Below are 17,098 nucleotides of genomic sequence, written 5' to 3' on the forward strand. Positions count from 1 at the left end.
GCAATTTTGCTGAATAATTTCTGTTAGTATGGAGTCCAGGTTTCTATTAATTTCTGGTTTTTCTGGAAGACCAATTATTCTCAAATTGTCTCTTCTAGACCGGTTTTCTTGGTCTGTCACTCTCTCATTGAGATATTTCATGTTTCCTTCTATTTTTTCAGTCTTTTGACTTTGTTTTATTTGTTCTTGTTGTCTTGAGAGATCATTAGCTTCTAACTGCTCAATTCTAGCCTTTAGAGACTGGTTTTCAGCTATGATCTTTTGGTTTTCTTTTTCAATCTGGTTCAATTTGCTTATCAGTTCATTTGATTTCTGAGCCTCACTTTCCAATTGCAAGATTTTACCTTTTAAACTGTTATTTTCTTGCCAGATCTCTTCCATCTTCCTCAGAATCTGTTTTTAACTCTTCCATAGTTTGTGAGGAGTTTTCCTTATTTGAGGAGGGTCCGGATGCTTGTTTATTTTCCTCCTCTGTTTGCTCGGTTGTCTGGATTTTCTCTGTGTAAAAGTTGTCTAGTGTTAAAGACTTCTTTTTCTTGTTGTTATTCTTTCTCTTCTGAGCTTCCTGAGACTGAGTAGCCATCATTAGCCCAGCAGCTTCTCAGGTTTATCCTCGCGCTCAGTGTCTGTCCACGGTCTATTGGCTCCTGAGGTCTGAGTTCTGGTTTTTTCCAAGGTCAAGCCCCCTGGTGGACCCCCTTGCTTGATCCTCTGCAGGAGGTTCCTTTACACGTCTCAGGGTGATGCTTCCATAGTCGTATATCCGTCCATGCTGGTTCCCCACTCAGGCTTTAGTTCCTGGCTGTGTCTGCCTCCACCCACGCCTCCGCAGTGCCTGAGCTCTCAGCCTGTGCTCTGCGCCCTGCGTCCACTCTCTGCTCCCGCGCTCAGATTTCGTGTGCGTTTTTTGGCTTATTGGGGTCCTATATCTTGCTGCTCTCAGGAACAGGCCCCGGAGCTGCCAATGACTCGATTGGTGCCCCAAACTTGCTCTATTTTTTTTTAGCTGGCTTCGGCGCTCTAGATGTTGTGTGTGGAGGGGGTGGGGGTGGGTTGGTTGCTCAGCCCGCGATTTAGTGAGAGCTGTTTCACCCCTTTATAGCATGGAAATGCCTCGATTCCACGTACCTTCCACGCTGTGCCCTGTTGTGGGGTTCCTCCGTTCGTCTGGACTTGTTTTTATGTCCCCTTGAGGAGTTCTGTGTGTTTCGGTCAGGAGAGGTTAAGAACTGCTTCTTACTCTGCCGCCATCTTAACCCGGACCCATAATAGGATTTTAATGCTAAGTATTTTCTCTTCACTAAAAACTTGATCTTTGGTGTAGTTGGATGATGTGGGAGGAGAAGTAACCTCTAACTCTATGGGAAAGAAAGCTTGAGTAAGGAATTTTAAAACAGAAGTGTCCTTTATTCTTGTAGACTACAAAAAGGATTTTTTAAACAGGAAAAAACTATAACAAAGTTCATTTGGAAGAAGAATAGATCAAGAATATCAAGGGAAATAATGAAAAAAATGTGAAGGAAGGTAGCCTAGCAGTACCAGATATTAAACTGTACTATAAAGCAGTAGTCATCAAAACACCTCTGATCAAAAAAAATCCATATTCCCTGATTCCAGGTACTGGATAAGAGACAGAAGGGAGGATCAGTGGAATAGACTTGGGGAAAGTTACTTCAGCAAGACAGTCTATGATAAACCAAAAGATTCCAGCTTTTGGGACAAAAATTCACTATTTGACAAAAACTTCTGGGAAAATTGGAAAACAGTATGGGAGAGATTAGGTTTAGATTAACTTCTCACACCCTACACCAAGATAAGTTCAGAATGGGTGAATGCCATGAATATAAAGAAGGAAACTATAAGTAAATTGGGTGAAAACAGAATAGTATACTTGTCAGATCTCTGGGAAAGGAAAGATTTTAAAACCAAAGAAGAGTTAGAAAAAATTACAAAATGCAAAATAAATAATTTTGATTACATTAAATTCAAAATATTTTGTACAAACAAAACCAATGCAACCAAAATTAGAAGGGAATAAACAAACTGGGAAAAAATATTTTTAACAAAAAACTCTGACAAAGGTCGAATTACTCAAATATGTAAGGTGCTAAATCAGTTGTACAAGAAATCAAGCCATTCCCCGATTGATAAATGGGCAATTCCATGTGAACTGGAATGACCTCCAGGAATTGATGCAGAGTGAAAAGAGCAGAACCAGGAGAACATTATACACAGAGACTGATACACTATGGTAAAAATAGAATGTAATGGACCTCTCTAATAGTAGCGATGCACTGATCCAGGACAATTCTGAGGGACTTATGAAAAAGAACATTATTCACATTCAGAGGAAGAACTATGAGAGTAGAAACACAGAAGAAAAACAACTACTTGAACACATGTGTTGATACAGATATCATTTCGGATATAGACTCTCAAAGACCACCCCAGTGCAACTATCACTAATATGGAAATAGGTATTGATCAAAGACACATATAGAACCCAGTAGAAATATGAGTCAGCTACAGTGTGAGAAGGGTGGAGGAGAGAGAAAGAACATGTATATTGTTATACAACATAAATAATAAATAAATTATATGACACCTCTGATCAAAAAAAAATCCATATTCCCTGATTCCAGGCCCCCAATCACATCAGTGTAGTCTTAGTCATAGTCATTGGGGATAAATCAAGATTATCTGGTGACCAAGTATCTACTGATAACTTTTATTGCACATAATAAGCTCAAACATATACTTCCAACTATTTCTTCACCTGAATTGCATTTCCTAATAATCTGTAAACAAAATTAGTAATAATAGAAATAGATCAAATATTTGGTAAGGACATTGTTGATTCTTTTAATTTTTTTAAGTCATAGACTTTCCATTTTATGTTATGACTTTAATTTTAGAATACACAGGATGTAAAATAGAGTTCTACTTCTGTTATTAGCGGTTAAGTTCGTATGGTGCTTTTCTTTCAAAAATAGAAGTGATAATGTCTTCATCTCTTTTGCTTTCAGACAACATAATCATTGGTATCTTGAACATTTATTATGTAAATATCATGCAAGAATGATCAGTCTATTCTTACAGGCTTAGATTCATACCTAGTTAAAAGTGGCAGAAATAGGAATATAAATAGATGAAAGAGATTTTTTAATCATTAGAACTTAATGAACAGATATTATGAATGAGTCAAAGATATAACTACAAAGGTTTTTTTTTGTTTGATTGATTGGGAAGATAGTGCTATCTATCTTTTAAAAGGGTGAGGCACAAAGTTACGAAGACAACTGTTGCCCACAGTGCTGATTCACCAGGGCCCTGAAGTATTTTATATCCTATAGTTCACAGGAAAACAAAGCACCTGTCTGCAGCACCACTATCATTTTCTGAAATGTGATGTTGATTTTACCTACACAGATCATGGCAAAAATAGATAGTGGTTAAAAATTAAATAATTAAATAATTAAAAATAATTATAAACTCTGGTATGTGTGTGTGTGTATATATAAAATAATATATAATAATCTTAACAGCTTTATTACACTTATGATTAGTATTTGAAAAATACTGAAAGTATAGGGGAAAAAAATCACCTAGTGACAAATTAGAAGCCATATGTACGTATAATAATGTATAGGATTTCAGGACAATTCCTGATCTAAATGACCTGAGGCAGTCATAACCTCTTTGGGTTTTTGTTTCTTATTTGTAAATTAAAGTGGTTGCATTAGGAGTAGGATTGACTTCTGGAGTCTTTTTCAACTCAATATCATAGAATCATTAGTTCATACATTTACAGGAGGTAGATGCTCCCAAGACCATCTGAACCAATATTTTTCACTTTACAAATCAAAAAACTAAGGTACTCTTAGCCTTGCATATTCATTTTATTTTATTTTGCTTTCATCTCTTTATTTATGTAGGAAGGATTTTTTCCTAGTCTGTGAAAGATTATCCATGCAAGATATGCATTAACTCCTTAAACCTCCCAGGGAACCATTTAATATTAAAAGAAGTATTTTCCTTAGGCTAAGACTATAGTTTTTAAAAATAAGTTCTTAGCAACTGCTAGAATTTTTGCTAATATCTTATGGCAAGAGTCTTCAAATAAACTAATGATTTTATATAAAAGGACATTATCACATTCCTAAGGCAAAAAATATATGATACCTGTTATTTCCTGCCTTGTCATTTCTATTCCAATTCTTCCCCCCACCTCAAACAAACCATCACCAGAGGTCATGTCTGGTAGGAACTGAGTCACAAGCTAATGTAAATGCTAATTATTACCAGGAACTATGTAGCCTTATTTTCACCTTGAATTTTTCTGCCTTTTTCTTACTCCAAGACTTCTTTCAACTTTTTCTCTTTTTCCTAGTATGATTATCCTATAATAAATCAATGTTCTTGTTCATGAAGATCCTTGATTCAGATTTGCAGATCACAAGTCACTCACAGGATACAGTAAAATTAGTGCACTTTTGAGGAAAAAGGAAGGAACCCTCAAAGGGCAGCATATATAACATAAAAATATATAAAACTGTAGGAATAATATAAAACCATGCCTATAGCACATTAGCCATATCACAACAAAAGTAGAGAAATAAAGCAAGAAAATTATATGTAGCTACCTGCAGCTACACAATGTTTTTTCATGGGTAGAATCTCATGAGGGAAATTCAGGACTGAGGGAATATGGGTTGGAATGGGTAGGGCTTAAAGTGAGGAAGACATGAAGAGGGAACAGAGACACAGAGTATTCCAGTATAGCGAAAACCTGACAAGGATTCAGCTTTGAAGGAGTCAGGGCTTCCTCAGTCTGGCATACTGATTTTATTGAGGTTACAAGAAGAGAGGGAAGGGAGAAAGATAATCAGATGGGTGGTTTGACAGACAAATTAACATTATGAGGTAATCATCAATATGTCAATAAAAGCTGGATCTTGAAACAATGGTATGGCTGATGTCCAGATCAGGAGTTCATTTTCCCTACAACATATTAGCCTTATCTGATACAATTGCTAAATGACTGTTATTGGCAATGCAAAGAGACAGACAGCTAGTCAATCTTCTGGTGTATGGATGTGGGAAGGGTCTGGAATTTCAGAAGGTTAAATTCTAATTAAACTCAAGGGCATAGAAATTAGTCTGGAAAATGAGCACATTGCTCATGAGAGTGGCTTTTGAGTTCTTCTATAATATTTTCAAGATTTTCAAGATGTACATGCCTGAACTCCCACATTATACTTCAATTTAAGGTGGATAACATTTTCTCATTATGGGTCCTTTAAAAGTGTCTTGGATCATTGTATTAATCAGAGCAGCTAATTCTTTCACAGTTAATCAACATTAAAATAATGCTGTTACTGAGTACAGTATTCAGGTTATGCTTATGTCATTTTAAATTAGTTCACAGAGATCATCCTAAGATTGTTTTTAATTTCTTTCTGAATTCATCCCCACTCCCCAATCATTTCTTATAGCACAGTAGAATTCCATCAAAATCATATGCCAACAATTTGTTCAGTCATTCCCCAAATGATGGGCATCCTCCAAATTTCCAATTCTCTGCCACCACAAAAAGAGATGTAGATATTTTTGTATATACAGGTCCTTTTCATTTTTTTTTTTATTTTTGGGAGAACAGACCAACTAGTGGAATTGCTGGGTCAAAGATTATTTTGTTGTTCAGTCATTTTAGTTGTATTTGATTTTCATGACTTCATTTCAGGTTTTCTTGGCAAAGATACTGGTGTGGTCTGCGATTTCCTCCTCCAGTTCACTTTATAGATGAAGAAGCAAGGAAAACAGGATTAGTAGACTTGCCTAGCATCACACAGATAGTAATTTCTAAGGAAAAATTTGAGTTAAGGAACATGAGTTTTTGTGATTTCAGACCTGACACTATCAATTGCAACACTTATGTGGGTACACAAAATGGATTTGTAGTCCTTTGGTCCTAGTTCCACATTGTTCTCTGTGTAATATAGGTTTATTAACTTTGCCATGTTTGCCTAGGGCAACCTGTAAGTTGCCCTGGTTGGAATGTTGATGGTGGCATGAACCAAAGTGCAAAACACTAACTGTCAGTTAAGCCAAAGGTATATAAAGCCCTGGAGACTCAGGTCTGGGTTCTGTTCTTCACTGACTTCTCCTCTGATCACTCACTTATCCCTTACCCCCTGGGGCCCTGGGTGGTGGGAGTGAGAACATGGGTAGCTTAGGTCTAGAATAGAGTTTAAACCAATCCTGTAGAACCAATACTATTAGCACAACTGGCAAATCTTTTAGTCAAAGATTAACTTTATTTATTAACCAGAGACCACATCACTCTGACCCAGGGCTCCCTGCCCTGGTTCAGCAGAAAACCATCCAGACAAGACCTATTAGCAATCTTAGTCAGATAAACCTTTCATCCTTAGATCTCAGTACTTCCTAACCCTCTTTCCACTGCCTTGTTCCCTTCACTCTGTTATCAATAAACCCCTTAGTCTTAACCTTGAGAACTCTGTGGTTATTTGCCTACCATCTAAGGCCAAGCAGAGACAAGCAACAGGAAGGATTCTGAACAGTTTCAGCTGGAACAAACTCCACTGTTGAAGGGGAGAAAGTTCAACATCCACTTCCTGTCAGTCTACCATTCACCAATAGGAAGCTGCTTCCTCAGCAGGGAAGGGGCTGATAACCTGATATCATAAAGGAGCCTGGTGTCTAGTAGTGAGAGTTTCAATTGAAGGTCAGTTTCCTGGGTTGGTTCCTTGTTACATTTATAAACAGGTTTTAAACCCAGCCCAGATATAGCTCACTCCATCCTTTCAATTAGCACTATCCTCCTGCTAGCCTTTTTACCAGAATAAGGCCTCTGACCCATTTATTACATCTGTGATGGTCAGACTAGTTTATCCCTCCACCAGAAGTTCATTAGTATATCTATTATTTCTTTATTTCTTCTAGCATTTGTCATTTTTAATAGGTGTGGGGTACTTACTCAAAGTTGTATTAATTTTCCTTTCTCTAATTAATAGTGATTTAGAGCATTTTTCTTGAGTATAAATACTTTTTATTTCTTCTTCTGCAAACTGCCTGTTCATATCCTTTGACCATTTGCCAATTGAGGAATTAAATTATTTCTATGAATTTGAGTTAATTCCACAAATATTTGAGAAATGGGACTTTTATTAAAGAAACTTGCTGTATTTTTTAATATTCATCATCTTAGAGTATTTTAAGCAAAAATACTTTCCTTTATTATCCATTTTAATTATTACTCCCTTTGCTTTGTCTTTGATTATGATTGTCTTTTTTTTTTACTTCAGCTGATATATAATAGATTCTGCTCCATTTCCTAATTTTAACTCTGTGTATATTTCTGTTTTTATTTATTTAGAATATTTTCCCATGGTTACATGATTCATGATTTTTATCACCCCTCTTCCCTTCTCCCTCCTGGAGATGACAGGTAATTCTCCTGGCTTATCCATGTATCATTGTTTAAGACCTACTTACATGTTATTCATATTTGCAATAGAGTGATCTTTTAACAACAAAACCAAAATCATAATCACATTGAACTATGTAATAGATTACACATTTTTCTTCTGCATTTCTGGTCCCACAATTCTTTCTCTGGATATGGAAAGCATTCTTTCTCATAAGTTCCTCTGGATTGTCCTGGATCATTGCATTGCTGCTAGTAGAAAAGTCTATTACATTCAATTGTGCCACAATGTATCAGTCTCTGTGTACAATGTCCTCCTGGTTCTTTTCCTTTCACTCTGCATCAAATCCTGAAAGTCTTTCCAGTTCACATAGAAGTCCTCCAGTTGATCATTACTTTCAGTACAATAATATTCCATCACAATCAGATACCACAATTTGTTCAGCTATAAACCAATCAATGGACACCCCCTCATTTTCCAATTTTTTGTCACCCATTCTACCTCTACCCCCTTCTTTCCTTTCCTTTGCCCTTTCTCTGATCATATCCCTCTTTCTTACTCCTTCCTCTTTTGTGATCATCCCAACATAATTGATTTACAGACACACCCTCTGCGTATATTCTAACTGGCCTGATAATTACAAAAGTTCTGAGGGATTACAAGTATCACTTTCCCATATAATAATATAAGTCTAAAAATAAATAAATATTAATATTATTATCCCTTATGATTTCTCTTTTATGTTTACCTTTCATACTTCTGAGTCTTATGTTTGAATGTCATGTCAGATTTCCAATTCAGTCTAGGTATTTTCATTAGATCATCATCATACTTGAATATACTCTATTTCATAAAAATATATATTTTACTTCCTCTGAAGCATTATACTCTTATTTGCTATATAGGTTATTGTTGTTTTTAATCCCACCTCCTTTGGAATATTATATTTTCTGGGATATTAAAATTTAAGCCCTCCTTTCCTTTAACATGGAAATTCCTAAATCCTGTATGGTTTTAATTGGCTCCAAAATATTTATTGCTTCCTTTTTTGGTTGCTTGAAATATTTTCTCTTAGACATTAGAGTTCTGGAATTTGATTATAATTTTCTTGAGAATATTCATTTTTAGATTAATTTCCAGACATGATTGTTAAACTCTTTCCATTTTTATTTTACCTAATGCATTTAAGATATTTTGGGCCAGTTTCTTTTATATATTCTTTAATTACATCTAAGCTTTTTATCTTATCAAATCATTGAAGTAGTCAAATAATAGTTCCTATATTTTCCAGTTCATTTATTTTTCTGACAAGATATTTCACATTTTATTCTCTTTTTTCCTCCTTCTCACCTTATTTTGTTGTTTATTGATTCCTTGGAAAGTCATTAACTTCCATTTGCCCAATTCTAATAAAAAACTATTTTCTTCAGGAAGCATTTATATCTCTTTTCTCATTTGAACTATTCTGCTTTTTAAGGGGTTCTGTTTTTAAGGAAATTTTCCTGCCTCTTCTACCATTTGGAAAATTCTTTTTTTTTTAAGTTATTCTTTTCTTCAGAGTTTTTTTGTTGTTTTTTTTTTTTGGTATGTCTTTAATATTAGTATTAATATTCCTTTCACAATTTTCTCACAGTGTTCTCATTTCTTCTTCCAATTTTTATTCTATTACTCATATCTCTTTCTTTAATTCCTTCAGGAATTCTTGTTGGGCTTTTGTCCAAATAATAGGTTTTCTTTGAACCTTCAGTTATAGCTCTTTTCATGTTGTTGCCTCTTTCTTAATTTTTTTCTTGGTTTTCTCTGCCCCCATTTTGACATTCTGTGTGTTAAGTTCTTTTATTGTTGTTGTTGTTTGCTTATTTTAATACCCCATATTTTGACTTTGAACTTAATATTAAAGTTAAATTCTGTTTACCTAGGATCAGAAAGGTATTGTTCCAAGTTTCAGGATTTTTATGCTACTGTTTTCAGATCAAATTGTAGGAGTCTTTCATGGTTTCCAAGGTGGTGTGATGTGGAAAAAGGGGTGGTCAATGTTTCTTGGTCTGTGCTCAGGTATTAACCCAGGAATTGTCCCTGTTTCTCTGCAGTCACAGAATGCTAACATTCCCCTTGGTCCTTTAAATATGACTAGATCTCCTGTGCTCCTATAATAATAAATACTAGTGCTTCTTTCTGCCATCGATTGAAACTAGGTTTTCTATTCCCTTGTTATTTTTGTGACAATCACTCCTCTATAATCTGAACTACCTATGAGCAATAGAGTTGTTAACAGCACCCAATTGGTACTGGCTAACAACAAGGTCCCCTAAAACCTCTTTCTGAGCAGTTGTCCAAACTCCTTATCATCTATGGACTGAAAGCTTTTGAAGATGCTACTGATGCAGCTGATGCTATAACAATTGTCTCCAAGGTCCACTGTTGGTGCTTTTGCTGTATGTGCTCCAACCTAATCACCCAGGTGTTATAGAGTTACCTGTTGAGCTCCTAAGTTGTTTCAAGCTGGAAAAATATCTCACTCCAGCCTTTTGTGTTTTCTGACATTCCAGAAATTTATCTGAGACATTATTTTAAAGTTGTAAGAGAAGAATGTTTACAAAATTTGATAGGATTCCTGCCTCTACATGAGTATCTTGAATTTATTTTCTTTGTAGTTCTACCTATTGAATTTAGCTTGGGGGGTGTGGGAAATGTTACTCTTGGAAAATCTTGGTTGATTAGTTTTTCCTGATTCTGAGTGACTATGGCCTCTGGGCAGAACTCAGAATTTAGCAGCTAATATGAATAGTGGCTCTGTGTTAGCATAATTTCATGCCAGAGGATATATCCTTGGAGTTCTCCTTACCCAAAATTCCAAGGATCTAAAGCTTGGGAGAAAAAAATACCACCCAATCTGGATCCTGACATGAAAAATTTATTGTCTTCATAAATTTAATCAGGTAATCAAGAAGTATTCATTTAATGAAGACTGTGTTCCAGAAACTGTGCTATGTAGGTGCTGGAGATAAGGCAAAAAAAGATTACTTTCTCTGATGGCGTGATCCTCAGATAAGTATAATTATCTTATAGTCATTCACTTCAGAGTACTCCTGTGTGGGTATGGAAGTTTATGAGGTAAGTCCTGAGTTATTTATGTTAGTGAAAACCCAGAAGACAACTATAGGAATCATGGTTTAGTAGAAAGGGTAGTGGATTTGGATAGAATTTTCATAGTTCATTCATTTATGATTCTTTGTCACCCTATTTGGAATTTCCTTGGTAAAGATATTGGAGTAGTTTGACATTTCCTTCTCTAGTTAATTTTAAAGATCAAGAAACAGAGGCAAGCAAGATTGAATGACTTGCCAAGATTGATACAGCTAAGTATTTGAGATAAGATTTTCACTCAGGTATATTTGACTTCAGGTCTATTGCTTTATCCACTGTGCCACCTATCTGCCCTATTAGAGAATTAGAAGACCTACAAGAAGACCTTGACCTTTCACTAAGGTGCTCTATATCCTTGGACAACTTACTTAACTTCCCTGACAATAAATTTCATCTCCCACACATTGAGGGATGTTTATATTAAATAACCTCCAAAGTCCCATTCTAGATCTTAGAGGCCATCTAGGAAACTACAGTGTCAGGTTCCCATGTGTAAGTTCCCAACATGTTGATAATGCTATTCTAAAGCAATATGTAAACGATTTGAAGATGATCTAAGTTTTCCTTTTTCTATTCTTTCTTCAAGTAAGACTAATCTGATATAATATATTAACAATTGTTGAGAATTTACTAAATGATTTTAAAATTATTTGGGCTTTATTCAGCTATATTTCCATTTTTTCCTATTGCCCAATATGCCTTATGCATTTTTAATATTTCAGGAAAGAGAATGATGAAGCTCACACTAAGCTTTTGACACAAAGCCAGAATTGCAAGTTAAGTTCTCTTGACCCAGCCTTCAGTTCTCCTAATTATACCAACAAAGGAATTTAGCTATTGAGCCTAGAAACAGGAAAAAAAAGATTGTGAAACTATATGAGTGAAGAAGAGTTACTATTTAAGACATGAAGCTGAGATGTATTTTTATTAACTGCTTCTCCTTCATGGTCATAATTAGTCTAAGTGACAATACCACACCAGTACCAGGGATTCCTAAATACTACTGAATTGATCTTAAGCTAAGACAAACTATTTTGAAACAATAATTCTTTGTCTTTGAATATTCTAAAGTTAAATAAGACTAAAAATCCTTGTATTGCTACAATGTAATATAAAGTGTAATGTAATGTAAAATGTAATGTTTTAAAAAAGAAGCTCCACTTTACATGTCTGTGGTTTCTTTGTCCAGTCATCCTGGATCAGCACAAAAATTGCTCATGTATTCTTAGAAAAAGAGTGTCCCTTGAATATAGATTTCCCAAGTTCATATCTTTGGGAAAAAAGAAAAATAAGGGAACTGATCTGAATCCAATATAATCTATAATAATTATTGAGAATTTGATAAATCATTTGATTGGGGCTCTTTATTAAAGAAGTACCTCTGGGGAAAAAAAGTACCTCTGAGCTAGTTACATGGTCAGAGGTCATGATCAGTGATAAGAACAGGTTGAAGATGAATGAATTATATTTTGTCTGAGAGGGCAGCACCAAGACTTATCGCTTTAAAATAAAATTTCACTTGTGGAAGATGTTATGGCCATGATAAAATCTAATGAAGCCCTTGAAGAACCTAGAATCACTGGGAGAAGTATATGGGTGGGGGGAATATGGAAGAATTTTAGATAACAAGTCATTTGTCCTTCAAGACATTATGTTAAAATTTACCTTTTTAGGATAAATTTATTCCAGGTAAGAACTACTACACATGACAAGGACACTGTAATCTAGAATATATACCACACTGTCTAACATTCAAAATCAGACCTTTATCACCAGGATTAGGAATAATATTGAATGCCTTCTATAGGGATAAAAATGTGAAGATGATAAAATATCTCTGCCTCAGTATTTGAATTCAAATGCTTTTATTTTCTCATCTTTCAACTGCTGGCAAGAGAACGTGGCATAATTATAATTTCTCTGGTCACTTCCTTATAATGAATATATGAGAATTCATCATTATTAATTTTCTTCCTTTGGGGTACTATAGGTCCTTCTTTAAAAAAATGCTAAAATCTGAGCAACAATGCTTCTGCCCCACTGGGACAATGCTCTGTAGGATTGAAATTAATGTCCAATACTACAAGTATTACATTTTATAAGTTTATTAATAATCATTAGAAGTAAAGGAACAAAAGGGTAATTATCTAACAAAATAAAACCACATTACTAGTTTTTCTACCTGCTCAAAAACCTCGTGTCCATAGCTGCCACCACAAAAAGAGAAGAGTGCAAGAGGTGGAACTACACAGAATTTATATCCTGCCTATGTCAGTATGTAACAACAGAAGGAGAATGGGGTGCTGGGTATTGTAGTTCTAGGGTACAAATATTAATTTCACAATACCCTCTGTGATCCTTTGGAATACTAGTCTCCCTAATGGATCATTTAAACATAACCAGTGTTGTAATTATAAATAATATAGACTGAGATTATAAGAAGAACTAATATTTTAATTACGGCCATGTTGGTAAAATAAAGAAGACCATGCACCTGCTAAAATCTATTTCAAATCACCACACCAAGTCTTTCTCCCCATAGACCACATTCCTGATTTCTCCTGTGCCAAAGAGGGCAGCTCACCAAAGACACAGGAAACCCAAGAAACTGTCTCAAGCCTGACCTCCCAATTTAAGCTACATTTTATGTTCTTTCACATCAAGACAGGAAACCCATTGAATCACGGAAAATGTAGCTTTAAAGTCCCCTAAACACCCACAAGAAGTATATCATATATCTAACTATTTAAAACTCAAATGAGCACCCAAAATTCCAAATAACACATTTCCCCCCTGAGATCTGGCAAAAAAGATTGGTCTTTTTTTGGTGTATCTTATAAACATTGTCAACTTCTAAATTACAGGAATTTGGGGATAAAAGAAAAGAGGATAAAAACTAGTTGCATTAACAAAAAGCCAATTTAGGGCAGTCCCCTATTGGCATAAGAGTGTACATTTAAAACGAATGCATTCAACTCATTCAACTCCCCGTAGTTCAATCAACTGAACCCCAAAGTTCAATTTGGATCTTTGTGATCCAGTGAAGGCTCTTCAGGCATTTTCATGGTGTCTTCACAAAATAGGTTCGTTGTCTGGATTCTGGGGAGACGGCAACTTTCCTGAAATTATTCTCAAAAGAATTTAAACTATACATTATAGATTATAAAAACATACATTTCCTTCTGAGAATTAGACATTACCCCTCTGAAATTACTCCTAAAAGAGTTAAATTTTTTTACATTATAGATCATAATAGACATTATGATTATAAAACTCACACCCCCCTGAGGAAAATTCCAAATAACACATTTCTCCCCTGAAGAGGGTACCCCAGGTCAGCTAAGGATACATGGCTGAGTCATGGGGTTGTATGAAATCAATTGGCAAAAGAAATAAAAAAAGAATAAAATCCAAATAAAGAGAAAAAAATTAACTTGTGAATAAAATGTAAAATGTGCAAAAATATAAGGAAAATTAACTTATAACAGGTCCTTGAATCAAGGCCCAATTAAAGTGATTTAAGCAGTTTGCAATTACCCATTCAGGGGCCAGGACTACAGAAAATTGCCATTCTATATATAAGAGAAATAACAGGACTAATTATGTGAGGAAGGGAAATGTCTTTCCCTGGTCTGATTTGCCTGCACCTTCTCAGAGAATGAGCCATAATGATAGCCAATCTTAGATGCTTTACTAGGAATTTAAGTTAAGGGGAAGTCTGGCCTCTAAAATGTTAGAAATGCTGCAACTTCAAAATTCAAAAACCAGATTCAAGCCCTTCAGGATTGTCATCCTCAATCCATGGTCTGCATGGCCTTTTGCTCCTAGGCACTTTGCACATTCTCAGTAAGTCTCCATGACTTTGTGGCTCTTTTTAGCACTTCTCCTGAAATCAGACAGAGAGACATTAAATCACATTCCCATACTATTTATCAATAATTGGCAGGTTACCATAGTCTAAGGCTTTTCAGGTATGCATTAATATTATAGCAAATATACATTTTCATTAAGCTTATATCACTGCAAAATCAAAAAAGGATTAACATTTATTAGATGTACTTTAAGTATAAAATGAGGAAAAAAGAAAAAAGAAATTCCTCTATTAAAAAATTAAAAGGAAAAACAATGAGAAAATTAAAATTTCAGGGAAAAAATACAATGCTCTCAAGGATAAAAAATAAGAGAAAAGGAAGAAAAATAAAAGAATGTTTTAAAAATCAAAAAATACATAGCTCAGAACTAGTGAAAGGTTTTTCACCAAAAAATGAGATCCATTTCCTGTTAAGCTTTTGCATGAACTGTGAGTGTAAATGGGTTTTACAAAATAGAAGATTCATCATGTACATTCAAATAAACTACCATAATTTCTAATAATACATTTAAAGATAATAAACAAACCCATTCATTATAACCACTTGCTATGATGTTAAAGAAATTGTATACTTGTTACAGATTCAACAGGTGTAGTAAACTTTGGCTAAGATATTTTTTCAACAAACTCTATTACTGCCTTCATAGCAATTGTGGGACAGAGTCTAAAACTAAACCTGATTAAAAAAAAACAAAATAAAACTTCTGGGTCTAAATTATCTTCAAGAATTCTAGATCCTTCTGATGGAAAAACAAGCTAAAAAAAGAGACTAAACATCAAGAATACAGAAGCTCTCCTGGCTTCCTGTTTAAAAAAAATAAGACAACAATTATTCACAATAAAATATATAAAACATTATCCTTTAAGACAACAATTCTTTAAAATAAATACATAAAACCTTATCATTAATAGAGAAGGGTACTAGGCATATGAAATAAAATTTAAAGACCTCTTATAAAATCATATTTTAAATTCTCAAGGAATCAAAATCTCCAAAGTTGTACACAATTATCAAGATAGAATAAGAACTTAAGACATGTGCTCCTATAGTTGAGATGGCAAATCCAGTATACATAAGGCTTATGGGCTTATTTACAACTTAAAAATATGTAATATTATGTAAAATATATGATACAGATAACGGAATTGGATTGATACATGTAAAAAATGAAACCTTAAAGAAATCAGGAAATACAATATGAGTAACAGATAACAAACTATACAGTCAAAAAACCTTTTCTACCAGTTCTAATAGATTTGTTCACTATTTGGGAGTTACAATAAAATCATAAACAGAATTAATATAGCAGCCAAAACTTCACTAGCTTAAAATGATTCCATGCAACAGAAAAAAAAAACAAAACAACAATTAATTCACAAAACTAATTAGCAAAATACATTAAGAAATAGAGGCTTTTTAAAACAGAAATCAAATCCATTCAGTTCTGAGGTTTTAAAATCCACCTCTGCTGCAATTCAAGGTCTTGAGCAGGCCAAGTGTATGTACAGGGGTGAATTTTTACTCTGAGTCTCAGTTTGAAATAGGCCATGTGGCCCATGCTTGCCATTCCTGTTTGAAGAGTAAACACTAAGGCCTATGTGGGGTCAGGGCTAGATAAAAGCCAAAAGTCCTGGTTTAGAAAACAACAGGTGGAGGGTGGAAGGTAGGTAGAGGGGCTTTCTTCAGATTAAAAGCCATTAATGTCTATTAGGATACAGACAATGAGAGAGAAGGGTGGGGTGCATACTTCCACAATCCTAAGCAGTGCCCATGTGTGGTCCAGGTTAGATAAAGGTGGATCTTTTGGTGCAATGTGCTTGCTGCAGGAATCTTCATGATGCCTTCTCCAAACAGTTCGCTTTCTGGATTCAGGAAGGTAGCAATTTTCTTACCCTAATATTACTGTCAAAATAATTTAAACTTTGCATTATAGGATAATAATATAATTCCCCCCTAAGGAGAGTGTTGACAAACACACTGTAAGGAATTAAATTAAAAGTTTGACTAAAATATGTGAGAATTCTAAAATAATATGGTGGTTTCCAATTTAAAATATGATAGCTCAAGTCAAAATGACTTTTAGTAGCTTTATTTACAAAAAGGTGGAAAAAGTGAAAGTAGAGAAGTGTAGAAAGTGGGTAGAAAAGATTTCTAGCCTATCAGGGCTTGTTAACCCTAGACTGAAGGACCCAGTGTTGCATGTACATGGTCTCTTCCAAGATTGGAAGGCTTCTCTGGAATTAATTTCTCCAGAAGCAAGGAATGGTAGGCCAGCTACTGACTCTCCCAAGAAACAGTCCAAGAGCCTGTAAGGAATAAAAAATAGGTATTTATAGATATATATTAAAATATGTGGCCGCCAGGAATCAACAATTTAGGTTGATTCCATAATTAAATCAGACCCAAGTCAGCATTGGGTTGAAGAGTTTATTTTCAATCGGTAGGTAAAAGTAGGAATAAAGAGAAAAGTAGAGGCTAGTCCAGCCTGGACTGAGAGAGAAGAAGGTTATAAAGCTTAATAATGAAGCTGTAAGCCACAGGGCCCAACAGCCAGATAGGCAGAGTTTAGAATTGGCCCAGCTAGGCCAAGGAAGTCAGCCTAACTTACCCACGTGACAATATAGAGCG

This window comes from Gracilinanus agilis, chromosome 6, assembly GCF_016433145.1.
Source record: "Gracilinanus agilis isolate LMUSP501 chromosome 6, AgileGrace, whole genome shotgun sequence".
Taxonomy (NCBI): Eukaryota; Metazoa; Chordata; class Mammalia; order Didelphimorphia; family Didelphidae; genus Gracilinanus; species Gracilinanus agilis.